The sequence below is a fragment of the Canis lupus genome, chromosome 35, assembly GCF_048164855.1.
Source record: "Canis lupus baileyi chromosome 35, mCanLup2.hap1, whole genome shotgun sequence".
In the NCBI taxonomy this organism is placed as follows: Eukaryota; Metazoa; Chordata; class Mammalia; order Carnivora; family Canidae; genus Canis; species Canis lupus.
In genome coordinates, this window is record NC_132872.1 from 10,679,251 (window position 1) to 10,694,904 (window position 15,654).

At 37.6% G+C, this 15,654-nt stretch overlaps 1 long non-coding RNA gene across 2 annotated transcripts; it reads right to left on the minus strand.

Annotated features, from left to right (window-relative positions):
• Positions 1-5,075: 5,075 nt before the first annotated feature.
• On the minus strand, positions 5,076-14,579 carry LOC140624867 (uncharacterized). 2 transcript variants are annotated; one of them, XR_012024310.1, is made up of 4 exons: positions 14,106-14,579; positions 8,414-8,932; positions 7,642-7,711; positions 5,077-6,107 (listed from the first exon to the last, which is right to left on the minus strand). It is a non-coding gene; the product is annotated as an uncharacterized lncRNA (long non-coding RNA). The 2 variants fall into 2 exon arrangements; XR_012024309.1 differs by having other exon boundaries at positions 5,076-6,107; positions 7,642-8,932.
• Between the last annotated feature and the right edge of the window lie 1,075 nt (positions 14,580-15,654).

The following is a 15,654-nucleotide window of genomic DNA, read 5'->3' on the forward strand; positions in this document are numbered from 1 at the left end:
AAGAAGAAATCTCAGAAGCCTCTACATGATATCAAAATGTTTCATCTCTTATTCCTATCTAGAGAGAATTAACTCACTCAATATACTTAGGAGCATTAACTCAATTTAATCTTCATAAAATTAGATTCTCAAATAAATTCTAAGAATTTTCAGCTTTTCATTTGAAAGGTATTTTGTGTCTTCCAATCAATTGCATAAATGCTTAATTGTGTTTTTACATTGATTATTTAAAAGGAAATGATATGGGGATAGGAATGAGAATTTCTTGAAATAATAATATGCATTTACCAAAGCAGTTTGAACGATACTCCAGATGACAAATTATGGATCAAGTGTCACAAATGCTATACTCATGTCTTTTTCCATCTATAGTTCCCATGAGTTTATTTGATTACTAATATCACGGGATATATCATGTCCACAAAGGAAAATAAACTGAGAAGAGAATCTACTACATCTACCCCATGTACTTACTATTTAAAATCTTTTATAAAGTACAGTAAGAAAATAGATTGATGACACAAATTTCATTGCTGAGGTCTGAACACCGTAGTCACACGGCCATTAGAAAGTCCTATACCTACATCAGAGGAGACAGTAAATTTAAAGCTCCATTCGTAAACTTTAAATGAATTTAATGTACTTTGTTTCATACCCTTGCCATCTTTAATCAAGGATGGCCAAGTCCTTATGTCATCTGCTTTCTCCCACCCATACTTCTTATTCTGAACATCTAATTCCTCTCATTGAATTTTTCTATTGCTGTCAACTTTTTCTTCTTCCAATTCTGGGATGTTTAACCAATGTTAATTTAATTCCCAAACATCCTCAACTCCCTCCTGCCACCACTTTCTCTAATTAAAGCCTGATTCACTCCTAAAGATATTGCTTATTGAGGAAACCCTATAAAAAGTAGAGAATGGTCATTTTGCCAGTGAATTCAGATTATCCTTCATCACTGTTATTTATTCTCAACCAATATTCTCTGGTCTCAAAATAAAACAAAATAAAAGAGATATCCCTTCAGTTCTCATGCCATCTATTTATTTTCTACCATTCTTGCTCTCTATTCTATTAATTCTAATATTCTAATATTCTTGAATATTAGAATATTTTCTACCATTCTTGCTCTCTATTCTAATATTAATTCTAATATTCTTGCTAATTTCTTTCCCATTGTTCCACCTAAATCCTGCCATCACCCGATATTTTTTTAGGTTCCATGTGGTCAGTGTAACATTCTAATTTCCTAATTATTTGGCATTTTTGACTCTTAAAAGTTTCAACTGAACCTCCCTGCCATTCTCAGTACTCACATTAATAATAGATTCAACTGTCATCTCTTAAAATGTTCATTTCTTACATATTAAATTCCAAAATTCCACTTCCTAACCACAACCACAACCCTCAACTTTCTCATTCCTTTACTCCAGCTGTATCATCTTTGATCTCATTTTACCCTCTGGTTCCTTAACTTATCCATTTCTCTCTATAGATCTCCTATTTTAAAGATGGAATGAGGAATTAACTCCAATGTAAGCATATTAAGACTAAGGACTCCTGGTAAAAATCCAAGTATAGATATATAGAAACAGTTCAGAGCTCACAGGATAAATCTGGGTTGGAGTTATAATTCAGGAATATTCAGCATAGAGATGACATTTAAAGACATAAGTCTGGATGAGATCAGCAGGGAGAAGTGTTGATAGAAAATGGGCTTGTAAGGAATACTGAAATACTTCATATTTTTAAGTCTGATGGAGGAGAAGCCAGCCAAGATGTCTGAGAATAAAAGAACAATGAGCTGGAGAGACACCAGGAGGGTGTATAGCATCATGGAAGTCGAGAAAAAGAGTATTTGAGGAGGGAGAGTGTAATCTATTGTGTGGAATGCTGAATATGATAGAATAAGAACTTCTACTTAGAATATAGAACGTGGAAATTATTAGAAGGAAAAAAAGTCTTTTGGAATCTGAAGTTGGAAACCAGATTAAAGTGAGCAATAAGATGAGTAAAAGATGAGGAAGTTAGGGTATGAAGGAAAACAGAAAAATTGTGAGAGAGCCCAGTGAGATGGTAGGTTAGGGAAGCTTGCTGGCTTGCTTCCTTCCTTCCTCCCTTCTCTCTCTCTCTCCTCTCTCCTTTCCCTCTTTTCTTTCTTTCTTTCTTTCTTTCTTTCTTTCTTTCTTTCTTTCTTTCTTTTTCTTTCTTTCTCTCTCTCTTCTTTCTTTCTTTCTTTTTCTTTCTTTCTTTCTTTTTCTTTCTTTCTTTTTCTTTCTTTCTTTCTTTCTTTCTTTCTTTCTTTCTTTCTTTCTTTCTTTCTTTCTTTCTTTCTTTCTTTCTTTCTTTCTTTCCTCTTTTCCTCTCCTTCCTTCCTTCCTTCCTTGCCTCCTTTCTCCCTTCTCCTTACATATGAGAGATACTGACAATGTTTGAATATGAGTATGTTTGAATTCCCTATTGGAATATTCTAGTGGTAAAGGAAAGTTTATCAAGCTGTTGAGAAAGAATCAATGAAGGAGCAAAGTCCTTGAAAAATTATTTGAAGATGGAACTCAGTCTGAAGGTGGAGAGATTTTCCCTTTTCTAGGAGAAATTATGTTTTTTTAAATTTTTTAAATTTATTTATTCATGATAGACATAGAGAGAGAGAGAGAGAGAGAGGCAGAGACACAGGAGGAGGGAGAAGCAGGCTCCATGCTGGGAGCCCAACGCAGGACTTGATCCTGGGTCTCCAGGACTGTGCCCTGGACCAAAGGCAGGCGCTAAACCGCTGAGCCACCCAGGGATCTCCGAGAAATTATGTTTTTACAATGAATTGGAAAAGCTAAAGACACAAGTTGTTTTTTCTAGTTTGTTAACGAGAGTGTAAAAAAAAAAAAATTTCCTCCAATAGTTAACTTTATTAATGAAGCATAAGACAGGTCATCAACTTAGAGTTAGGAGGGGAATGGGAGGTTTGAGAAATGTTAAGTTATGAAATAATATACTTGGGGGGGAAGCATATTTCTTGAAGAAATTAATAGGATTTTGGCAGCGATCAAGGTCCAAAAGAGTTTATGGTCATGAATTAAAGTGAAACCAGTTAGACTGGTTTACATTCTTGTTTCTCCCCTCCTTATTGTTGTTTGTGGTGGTGGTGATGTTTTTGTTTGTTTGTTTTTACTGTTTTTAGAACTTTTTCATGACTTTCAGACTTATTTCTTTAATACAACAGTACTCCTTGAGGAAAGATACCATATCCTATTTTACTTTTGTTTCATCATAAGAATAGGCATACTGTAGGTGCTCAATAAAGTATATTAAATCAGTGAATAGAGCATAGGGGCCCAACTCATCAAAAGTTTTACATTAAAATTATTATCCCACTGCCAGAGACTTACCACAAGAAATATTTGTTTAGCGTGAGTATTTACAGATACAGTACAGTAATTTTAGTGGGATTTTAATTTAGGTTTCATGTAGTATTCCCAATCCATCTGTTAATTGCACTGATTACATCCTCTGGCTGATTACACTGAAAATTGCTATCCATGCCTCAGGTCAGGCAATGAGAAAGTTGTGGGTTGAGTTGTGAGGGAGGATAAATCGGTGTGAATTGAAGTAACAAGCAACTGAAAATAAAGGCAGGCGATGTTTGGAGAGAGTGTGCTGATTAGTTACCATGCTGAGCGTTTTGCCTTCAACAAAATCTAACTCTGTGAGCTGATTGAAAGCCTAAATTGCTGACTTACTGCAGGAACACATTGTTTCTTATAGTAAACTTACCAACTCTCTAAATTTTATTTTTTTTTATTCGAGTGTAAGGAACACACCCCTAAGTCCATCCATGGGGACTGTTTCTTACTGCAGTAGCTGGTTGCCAGTTGTTTAAATTCCCCAATTGAGTCATTTAACTCTCTATTCTGACCTTGGATGTCCTGTGAACTTGTCTGAATTTTGTGAATCAGTGTAGTGTAGTCCAAGACAGGTGAGGGTAAGAGCGAGTCCTAGTTAGGCTTGAGGATTATCTTATTTGAGTATTTTCTCTTGAGTCATGAGTATTAATCGTATCTTTAGGAAGGAGGAAATTGGAAGAAGGGTGAGAAACTAATAGTAAAAGTGAGGATTCTTTTAGGTCTGGTGTGTTCTCCCAAATACAAGAGCCTTGCTTAAGGCCAGTAAATGGAACAATAGGGAGAGAGAGAAAGAGAGGAAGAAGATGGGGATGTTCAAGCTAATCTGCATTTGGCTGATGAAATATGCTGAAAGTCTCTATCAACCTGCATTTATATCTGCTTTGGGCCTTTTTGTATTTGATATTTTTAGCAGCGACTTGGATAACAAAATAGAGGGCCTGCTTATTAAATTTTCAAAAGTCTAATTTGTGAGGGATATCTCACATTCTGAATAAAAAATAAAACTTCAAGTTTGTCAGCTTAAACAGTGAGCTAAAACTAACAAGCTGAAAATCTGCGGGAATAAATGGGAAGTCCAACACTTAGATTAAAACTTCCATTGCACAAAACAGTTTGGGGGAAATGTGACTTAATATCAGTTTATATAAAAACAGACGCGGACTTTTGACACAATTTATGATACGGAGTAGAGATTGAGCATGCATGCATGAAGGCAGGGCCCGGCAGAGGGTGAGTGAGAGAGAGAAAGAGAGAAAGAATGAATCTTAAGCAGGCTCCATGCCCAGCATGGTACCCAATGCCCGGCTCTTACGCTGAGTTCATAGAAGTATGACATCCAGATTGTGGGAGGTAAAAATCGAAACTTACTCTATACTAATTTGGTTAATTCTGTAGCCAATATATTTTAAAGGACCCATTGAAAACTGGACAGAACATGAGAGACTCCTAACTCTGGGAAACGAACTAGGGGTGGTGGAAGGGGAGGCGGGTGGGAGGTGGGGGTGACTGGGTGGCGGGCACTGAGGGGGGCACTTGATGGGATGAGCACTGGGTGTTATTCTATATGTTGGCAAATTGAACACCAATAAAAAATAAATTTATAAAAAAAAAGAAAGAAAACGGGATAGTAATTGGATAGTTAAAAAAATAAATCTGTATACCACCATATGAGTTGTCTAAAGAGAAGGATATTTCATGGGGGCATGAGAGCCATCCTTTTATTTGAAGAGTTTCTGAGTAGAAGTGAAATTCTCCAGAGGCCAAAACTTTTTTTTTTCATAAATGAGACTTAACCTTTGGCTTCAATTTAAGGAAGTTTTATTTGTTTGTTTTTTGTGTTTCCCCAGTAATTCAGGCTTGGTTGAGAATTAAAACTGTTTTGTGAAAGATGGAGCCTGGAAGGCAGGCTGGTGGGATGGACAAGGAAAGGCACACTGGCATGGTGGGGTGTGGTTTGGCCTGAATGTGGGTGATCCTTAACCTCCCTATGATTCCAGGAGAGGATGTTGGATTTAGAAAGTTGAATCTTGATAGTGAAAGTGTGTTCCTTGGTATTAGCCATCCAGGCTGCTGAGTGGTGCACATAGACGCTGTTTGCTGTTCCATTAGCTCAGCCTTGCCTGATGGACAGGTGCTGTTCCCAGTGAAGCTGGCTTAGCTCTCTTTATTTTGGTTACTTTGAAGCAGAGGGACTAATCCCCTCTGGAGATATTTGCTTGTTTTTGCTGTCAAAGCAATCACACTTTTCCCTTTGTATCTCTTGGCTTGTTTTTTGAAGTTTAGCTCCACAGAAAAATAGGCCTCATGTTTCCTTGGTGATTCACTGGGTCTGGATGGCCCCTCCTCCACCCCTCCAGAACAGCAGCCGATAGGTTCTTCATCTGGGTTTGTGTCTTAGCCTCCAGGAGGAAGAATGAAAGACCACTTTTGGGGTCAAAACTTAAAAATTCCTTGTAAAACATATCTCTTAGATGTCAAGATAGTCTGGAGCCACTGTTGTTGTTTTTGTTGTTGTTGTTATTCTTTTTCTTTTCTTCCTCTCTTTCTTAATGTATATTTTCCTTCCTTCCTTCCTTCCTTCCTTCCTTCCTTCCTTCCTTCCTTCCTTCCCTCCTTCCTTCCTTCTTTACTTCCTTATTTCCTTCCTCCCTTCCTTCTTTACTTCCTTCCTTCCTTCTGTTTTCCTTCCACCTTTTTTTGAGGTGTCTTCTATATAAAAAAAGAAGGAAATGTTAGATGTTGTCACTTTATATTATAGAAATTAATACCTTTATCAGAAAAAATATAGCAACTCCATATTAGCCCTATTTGGCAAAAGCATCAATGGTCTACATGTGAGGCTTTTGTCGTTAGGGTTATGGAAAATTAACACTTCTGGCTATTCTTCTACAGGACTCTTTTCCAAAATAGGATTTTTTTAATCAGGACATAGACCTAGAAATGTATTTGTAAAAATTGAGCTAAAATTAAAAGAAGGAAAATGTTATAAAATATTAATGTAAATACAAATACACGTGTCTGCTTTTTTCTTTCCTTTTTTTGTTTTGTTTCTTTTAGATTGAGAGAGAGAGAGAGAGAGAGAGATATTGAGCAGGCATGCATGAAGGCAGGGCCGGGCAGAGGGAGAATGAGAGAGAGAGAATCTTAAGCAGGCCCCATGCCCAGCATGGTGCCCAATGCCAGGCTCAATCTCACTACCTTGAGATCGTGACCTGAGCCAAAATCAAGAGTCCTACCCATAACTGACTGAGCTACCCAGGGACCCCCTATGTCTGTTTTATGACCTGAATGCATTGTTTATACCACATGAAATGAAAAAATTAAATAAAATGTAAATTTTCTCTGAAATATACATGGCTAGTCTGCAGTATTTTTTTTTTTTTTTTACTTTATGTCATACGGCTAGAATGGAAAATGCCCTATAGAATCTTGCTATTCTAAATGTAGTACGTGGACCAATAGCAATAGCATCATCTGGGAACTTACTAGAAATTCAACATCTTAGGCCCTAGTTCAGATTAATTATATCAAAACCTGAACTTTAACAAGATTCCCAGTGATTCATATATACATTAAAGTTTGAGGCATACTGCTCTAGAACATATATACTCAAAAACTTGAAGTCATCCAACATCTAACAGGCAGAGCTGGCTTTACAGTAGATGTCACTATTTTAATGAGAGCATCTCAGAAAGGTTGTCATGGCAAGACCATCTCTTGCTAAACTCTTCTTTGTATTTGGGATAAATCCTGTAGTTTTTAGAATGAAGGCCAGTGTTTCCCCCACCCCCAATTTCCTTATACTCCCCTAGGGGGTTTTGTATGTTCTAGATCAAGGGCACACATTTGTGCAAAGGTCCACACATTTCAGGATGACGAGAAGCATTTCTAAGAGCTCTTAGTTCTACAAGGGAGATTCTCCTGATTTGGGGGAGATCTTTTGTTTTCACTGGATTATTTACTTTGGGATTGACTCTTTCACTTCTTCCCCAGTAGATATTATGGTATAGGTACTTTGGGTTTCCTAATGGGTAAGAAATGTGTCCTTCTTTCCTTTCCAGCAATAACCTAGAGAAGGCTAATAGGAAACCATTATGTAGACCAGGGAAAGAAAGCATAACACGAGAATATCATTCAGACTCTTACCTATGCAGAAGTGTCTTCATAACTCATACATATTCCAGACCAGTTTATCAATGAGGTTTGGACCCAAAGCTCTAGTTAGAAACAATAATGTTCATACCTGGATTATTCTCTAAGTAGATCTCCATCAGACACCTCACATGTGGTAGGTGGTTGAAAGGATTCACAACCTGGAACCCATCAACAAAACACAAATGACATCTGTTAGCACATTTGAACTACATCTCCTTAAAAAATTTGGTTCACGAAGTACAACTAATATTCTTGCAAGGTGTAGGGGTATCATGTTAAGTGAATCTCAACATTTTTGCATTAATGAAAGATCTGAGGGCTGCAGCTGACAGAATGAGGGGCTAAAGGCACGATGGAGCCCATTACCCAAGGGAAGAAAGTAACCAAACAGGAATCATTTCACCCTGGGTCATCTAGAGCATTAAGAGAATACTTACACAATTTTGCTCAGGTAACTACTTTATAACCAATCTATTTGAGCAAAGAACAGCAAGAGAACAGGTAGGTTGAGGACTGTTGGTTTAAACATAACCCTAAATACTTTTTCTAGATTGTAAGCATGGTCTAACATTGTATGGGAATCCTGGAAGACAGAGTGTTGTAAGAGCAAACAGATGGTCAGCTCAGAGTTATCTAGGTTTTGCATGCAAATCTCCTGTTTGCCTCAACACCTATGAAGAAGAAAACTTCCTTTTTTTCTTAGTTAAGGTTAACAGGTAATGGCATAAGGCCGTTTTGTTAATTTAATGAGAAGGTGAATGTGGAAGCACTTGGTAAGCTGGAAAAGCACAGATAGTACATGTGTACATGCAAACAGATTGCCATTTGCTCAAGGTAGGTCAATCTTGATTGCAACCTACAAGCGTGAGAGACATGTTGTTCTCTTTAGACTTCGTTTTGCTGTTTATCAGAATCTGCAACTGATGAGCAAGCTCCCCCTCTTAGGAAATCTCTCCCATTTCTTCAGTTCTATTTTTTTTGCCCTGCTTATCCTGTAGACCATCCTAAAAAGTGCCCTCTCCTCTCTTGGTGTTTATATTTCTTCAAACACTTGTAGACAGTTATCACACGGCGCCTCAGTCATTGCTTCGCCAAGCTAGACAGATTTTGTCCTTTCATCTTTCCTCATAATTCAGTGCCTCCATCTCTTTAATCATTTTTCTGGCTGTTCTTGGAATTCCATCCAATTTGTTGATATCTTTCGGGCATGGAGGTGCCAAGAACGGAGAGTACGGTGTGCTTAAGGAGCCGTGTCCATCACTTCTCAGCCAGATGGGACAGTTGTTACTTCAGAGGACATGTTGACTGTACATCAGGGCTTGAGATAAAGGGAAAGGAAGCAGTAAATCTTGAGAAAGCAATTCTACAATCCATTGTCCCTAGGGAAAATAAAATAAGCATTTAATTAAAAGATGTGTTTCCAGTTTTGTGACTAGCAGATGCTGTTTGGGTGAGAAAGGCAGAAAATGGCATCATTTAATAAGATAAGGAAATACTGTAGCATAATGCCATAAATTAGACCCTTTCTCACATTTGGGGGAAACAGTGGTAAACTATGAACAATATTATCTTGAGAAATGCTTTTCGTTATTTGACTCAATATGAAAGCAGAAGGGAGATTTGAATCAAGTCATTTAAAATATTTAACATACTTCTTGTACCATGCTAATGCAGATTAATATCCGAGTCATAAAATGCACCCCACAAAAGAGATGAATTCTGTAAATTTATATAGAGTTTTTATTAAAGGTTTTAGGTATATTTTAAGATTTAGGTTTAGGTTTACTTGCAGGAGAGATAAAATTGTGAATATTTGTTCTGTAGAAGGCCTATAGTTAATACTCAACAGCCAGTATTTTCTAGTGTATTAGACTGAAGCGGAATATAGATATTTCAGCCAGATGCTTTATTGAAGCTGAGTTTCACTGCAGCCCTAATTTATCTTTAGCGTTTTGCTTTATGCTTATGTTTTAAGATTTTACTGTACTCATTGAACTGTGCTTGATCATTAATAATGGCAGCTATCTTTAATGAGATGCATGTCACCCTATAGCAGGTGATATGGTCTAACAGTCTGAGCATTGAGTTATGAGTCAGAAAGGAAATACTTCTTACATAGGACAATGTTGTAGAATGAGAAAAATACATGTGTCTTAAGGATGGAATAACATTTGAAATGTCAGCATGAAAAAAAAAAACAAGTTTTCGTGAATAATAATTATGCCCCCTTAGTTCCTGAAATGAGAAATTGTAATTCACATATTGCTATTATGAAATCCAGTAGAAGCTTGGTCAATAAAGTGCTGACATTTTTAGTTGAGATATCCCATCTGTTACTTCGTGCTGTAAGGAAGAGGGGGAGAGAGATGGTTACTCCATAGCACATACATTGTCTAGCATTAGAGCTGCCAGAGAAAAGTAAGTTTGCATGTTCTTACTCCTTAGAACTCAGGATGTTTCTGAGGTTGTGTTGTCCTACATACTACCCAATTTTAACCAGTGGCGATCTTTGATATGGGTCTTGTTAGAATGATTATTCTTTTTTTTTTAGAGTGATTATTCTTAATTATTAATTCATACCTTATCTTTGATACCTTTATCCTAAAATAAGGGTTTGAGAGATGGGAATGTAAAATCAAGATTTATAGGCAAATTAACAAAGCTCCATAATTGGATTCATAGGAATCAAGGTCTGGGTTCAGTTCACCCAGCAACGGGACCTTAGGAAATGCCTTTGAGGCTTTAGATGAAATAATTATGTTCTCTTTAATCTCAAGGTAGATGAGAATACAGGAATACCAAGGGGATTATAGCCTGGGGTGATAGTAAGGAAAGTGCTATACAAAAAAGCATAATACCTTCCTATTGTTTCTCATTGTGTGGTAAAGATAATCATATCTCCTTTCATTTCTTTCATCCTCAAAGTTCATTCCTAAAATATGTTGCTTTAGAAATAAAGTTCAATTCTGCAAGCATGTCAGTATTACTAGTAGGATTCAGAGGAGATAATGGGAAAATTGCTCATATTGCGTGAAAAGTAATACTTATATTTAGAATCTCCTGTGAAAAATATAATATTTGGAATTTTTAAAATTTAGTGGATAAATAAGGGCCAGAAAATTAATCTAACCCCAGCTGGGTCTCTGTTACTCAGCTGTACCCCAACTGTATGGTTACAACCATCACTCTTCTGATCACTTTTTTTTTTTTTTTTCTGATCACTTCTAAATATATCTGGGACAGGAGGGATTTGTGCTACCTCCTCTCCTGTTTCTTCATCTCAACTGTCTCTTCTATCTAGTGTCTTCTCTCTTCTGTCATATTTTGTTGCACCATGGCCCGCTGGACCCTTGTTACCAGTGCATCAAAGAGGCCTGGGTGGCAGACACTTTTGTGTAAATCTGAGACCTGTTCTCCTACAGAGAGGGAAGAGAAAGCAGGGTAGGTCTTTTTGTTGTTGTTGTTATGCCCTTGTCAATTACTTCTTCTGACAATAGTATTTGAAAAAAATATATATATGAGCATATATAACATACCACTAAAATCCTGGGAAACTATTTTAAAATTAAAAACGTGTAGAAAATTTTAACTTGTATACTAGAATGTTCACTGTTTGAGAGAAATGTGCTCAAGAAGTTAGTGTTGCTTGGGGATATATCTGTGTGTGCAGGCTGTTTTATAACATCACTGTCTTAGTCCTTGATCTTTCTACTTTTAAGAAGGGCTTTTCTTGTTTAAACCATTGGCACACATCTCAACCACATTTCAGGGCACTTCATCCTCTGTTCACAGGAGCTAATCTTAGCCATCTTCTTACTCCTAGCAGGATATTTCCCTAAGTCTTCAATGTGGAATCTATTTCTAGAGAAACAGCTCAGAATAGACTTGAGTAGCTTTTGTCTAACGGAACAATCTAGGGTGTCATGAGAACTCCATTTTGCTTCCCATGCGGTCACAGATTATTTCATCAGTATGTTCCTCCCACTCCTTTTTTAGCGTCTAAAAGTTACTTGCCAAATCAGGTGTAAACTAACATGTATACACACAGATACATACTCTGCTTGCTCAAGAATGAAACACTAGTTCTCAGAAACAGATCTTTCTAAATCAGAGCATTCAAACTAGTATTCCCTTATTTAAATTCATCCCACAACTATATATTTTATTTGGCCTATACAGTTTTTGTTCACTTTTAGAAATAGAGCTAATATTAAAACCAGAACATTTTGTAGAAAGTTCAAGATTTATGGCTTTGCTTAAAAAGCATAATATGATTTAGATACCCTAGACCAGTAAGTATACACGACAAAATTTGGCTAAACTCAGGATGGCCTGCCCCCCCCCCCCCCCCAGACAGGAGCTGTGGTCTTCATTCAGCCACAGTCTCTATTAGTTCCTGTTACCATTCCCAACATGAAGGCCATGATACTTGTATTTCATCACTTCATTGTTGTTGTTTTTTCCTGATCCACTTCACTTGACACTTATTAATAATAATTTTATAAATAAGGAAGGGGTAAAGATGTAGAAAAATTTATCTAATGAACAGGGAATCACCCCTGAAAACAATCCTAAACTGTTTGTGTGAGTAGGCAAGGAAAAACATTTTCCATGTTTTCCCGCAATTCACAATGCCCTTGAGTAAGCTCTACAGCCAAATATGGAACAATGCTAAAAATGCATGAGATTCCTTGAGGAGAGAGAAAGAAAAGTAAAATTCACATTTTCTCAATTCTTAAAATGTGAGCTGCCTGGTTGTGGTTGAGGGAGAAGAAATCATAGAATATCAGCTCTGGAATGATCCTTAGTAACATTTCTCTTCTTCCACACCTCAGCAACTATAGATGAAGAAAGCAGAGTCAGAAATGTTGAATGACTGACCCATGGTCACACTACCCATCTTTTGCAAGATCTGGAACACAAGATCTTTGGCCAAGCCATTGTGCTGCCCAGGATTATTAGAAATTATCTCAGCACATACAATTGACTGAGATCTTTTATGATCTTTTATGTCTGCAGGCTGCAAGATGTACCTTCCCCCCCCCCCTCCAATAAGACTTAAGTTATTCAAAAAGCAGGGAAGATGGTCACATCATGGACTGGGGAGAATCAAATTAACATATTTTTTATTCGTACAGAATGCCTCACCTCTGAACCTGTTAAGCCACGAGACTGATGAACTGAGTATAATTCACTGCTCCTTGTACCAGTGCAACACAGTAGAGAGAATGGAAACCTGGTAACAGCTCAGATTTAAGTCCAGGCTCTACCTAGTGTTTAAAACCATGTCCAGGAAATTTAATCTTTCTAAGGTTTGGCCACTTTAATAGTACAATGAAGGGAATGCTACCCAGGTTGGTGGACTGCTCATTTATTCATTGAACAGGTATGTATTAAACCCCCACTATGGGTCAGGCATTCCTCTTAGGTGCTAGTTGTGAGCCAGAAAACAAATTCTCTACCTTGCCTTACCTTCCAGAGGGCAAGATAGGTGTATGAATTATATATATCAAGTGGTTCCTGACACAAAGGGCATGCTCAATAATACGCATTTTTTATTCTCTACCCTATTTTCTCCAGAACTAATGCCTAAAACCAGGAGATTCTTCACTCCTGAGCTTCAGTATAGATTGGGAAAGAAAAGTGTATACAAATTGCCAGAGATGGGACTTTGTGAAAGCCACCCAGAATTTAAAATATTTTTTTCCTACGTGTTATAACACAATCAGGGTTAAGTGCACAAGGACCTCTGACTACATACTTCCTCATGACAGCATGTGAAGTCTCTTCCTTATAAAATATAGAAGCAACCCCAATACGACTTCTATTTCAGAAATTTTCTGTTGTTTTTAAAGGAATATTACAGATACTTTGCTTTGTCATCATTTCTTAGCATAACCATTATAAGGCAGAGTAAGTGTCTCACACCTCTAAGATTGGGAGTGGGTGATTAAGAAAAAAACCTTAAACTTTCTTTGGATCATCATCTGTGAAAAAGAGAATAGAGTTTAAGCAGAATTAGGATGTTGGGAGGAGATCTTGAAGGTGTCCAGGAAGACTAATGAGACAATCATTTATATATTTTTCCCCCAAAGAAAATGATCTGTTGATAATTGGGGAAAGAAATGAGAATCAGTTCTTTGCTAGGCCTCTTACATATGTTGTTTCATTTAATTCTTACAACCTGCAATCCATAAAATACAAATATATTACAGTTGGTGTGAAAAAAAATTTTAGTATAATTTTGAGCTATATATGTTTTGCCTGTGTTTGATTAGGAAGCCCATAAGTGTGATTCACTGTAGCCCATTAGCTATTGTTATATAGGTCTGAAAGTGAGCTCTGTTTAACTTCACTCCAAAGTATACTTTTTTTGATGTTATGTAGAGCTGTTTGATATGGTGAGTAATGTTGAGGATATTGGGTGAATGTCACCAGACATCTATTTCAGGTGTGCTGCTAACTGCCGCGTGGCATGGCTTGAGCAAGCCAATTGATCTCTGGGTCTTGATTTCCCCACCTATGAGATGAGATGAGATGAGAGTAGATTACCTGTAACAGCTGTGCAACTCAGCAAAGCCAGATCCTCAAGGAGTGTGCATACATGTGTTTAAATTAGTTTCACTTGGGGGAATCCCTGGGTGGCTCAGCGGTTTAGCGCTTGCCTTTGGCCCAGGGCGTGATCCTGGAGTCCCTGGATCGATTCCCACATCGGGCTCCCAGCATGGAGCCTGCTTCTCCCTCCTCCTGTGTCTCTGCCTCTCTCTCTGTGTGTGTCTATCTCTATCATAAATAAATAAATAAATTAGTTTTACTTGGGACGCCTGGGTGGCTCAGTGATTAAGCATCTGCTTTTGGCTCAGGACGTGATCCCAGGATCCTGGGGGGGAGTCCTGCATTGGGCTTCCCGCGGGAGGCCTGCTTCCCCCTCTGCCTTTGTCTCTGCCTCTGTGTGCGTGTGTGTCTCATGAATGAATCAATAAAATAAAAATTCCTTAACTAATTAATTATACTTGAAGATATCTGGCTGCCCCACTCTTTTAGAATACTGGAAATATTCTGAATTATGACAAAAGCAGAGTTCCAATCTCTCTTCAGAGATATATATTTATTACTAATTCTAAAATTCCCTCCATTCATATCATTGGCACCAGCTCCAGGTAAAATAATGGACTAGGAAACAGGTGCCTATAGTTATGCGTCTCTTGTTTCAGAACCCCACATCCTCAATTACAAGAAAGCTGTCAATCCCCCAGTATCTTCTTTGTTCCTATCTCCTCTTCCTCACTAACCTTACCTTCTCTCAGCTATCTGATGGCTAGCCCGGGCTAAATTATTTCTGAAAAATGTGCCATTATACTTTACATTCCTATACTGTAATAGTAGAAATCAAGGACTCACTTTCAATCGCAATTTCAAGCTATAACAAAAGTGAGGGCTGTGGTGGGGATGGAGAAGAAATTTCAGTGCATTTGAGCTTTCAGAGTGGCCTTTATCAGATGACGGCAACAAACATTCACAGATTTAACTAATGTAAAGCCCCAAGAGAATGCCTGACACATGGGAGTTTAACAAATAGTAGATCTTATTCCTACTCCCAAACCAGCTTTACATATTATATAATCTACCCAGATTCCTGGTAGGTTTGTCCCCTTTTAAAATCCTCTTGATGTCTTTGAAACCTGGGACAATATTTTAGAGTTTAATAGATCAGTTCTACAAATGAACCACTTTTCTCTTGCGCTTTCTTTTCTCTTTCTCTGGCTCTTGCTAATCTTTTATTTTATTCTTCATTCCCATGTTTTCTTTCATTTCTTCTTTTGAATTTGTGCCTTTTACATCTCCAGAATTGCCCTCCTCTAATATTCTTATTATCCAGCCCACCTTGCTTGTGGCAAGGGGGTAAAGTATATTCTCTTGCTCCGGAGAAAGGCTGGTAGTGTGCAAAAGCACCATACCTGAGGCTAGGGGAGAGCTTAATACATTTTCTAATCTCTTCTTCCACTGTGCCCCTCCTCTGTCTTCCCTTGTATTCAGGTACTGAGAGTCAGGCTTTTTTTTTTTTTTTTTTTTTTCTGTTTTCTTTTCTCCTGCCTTGTTT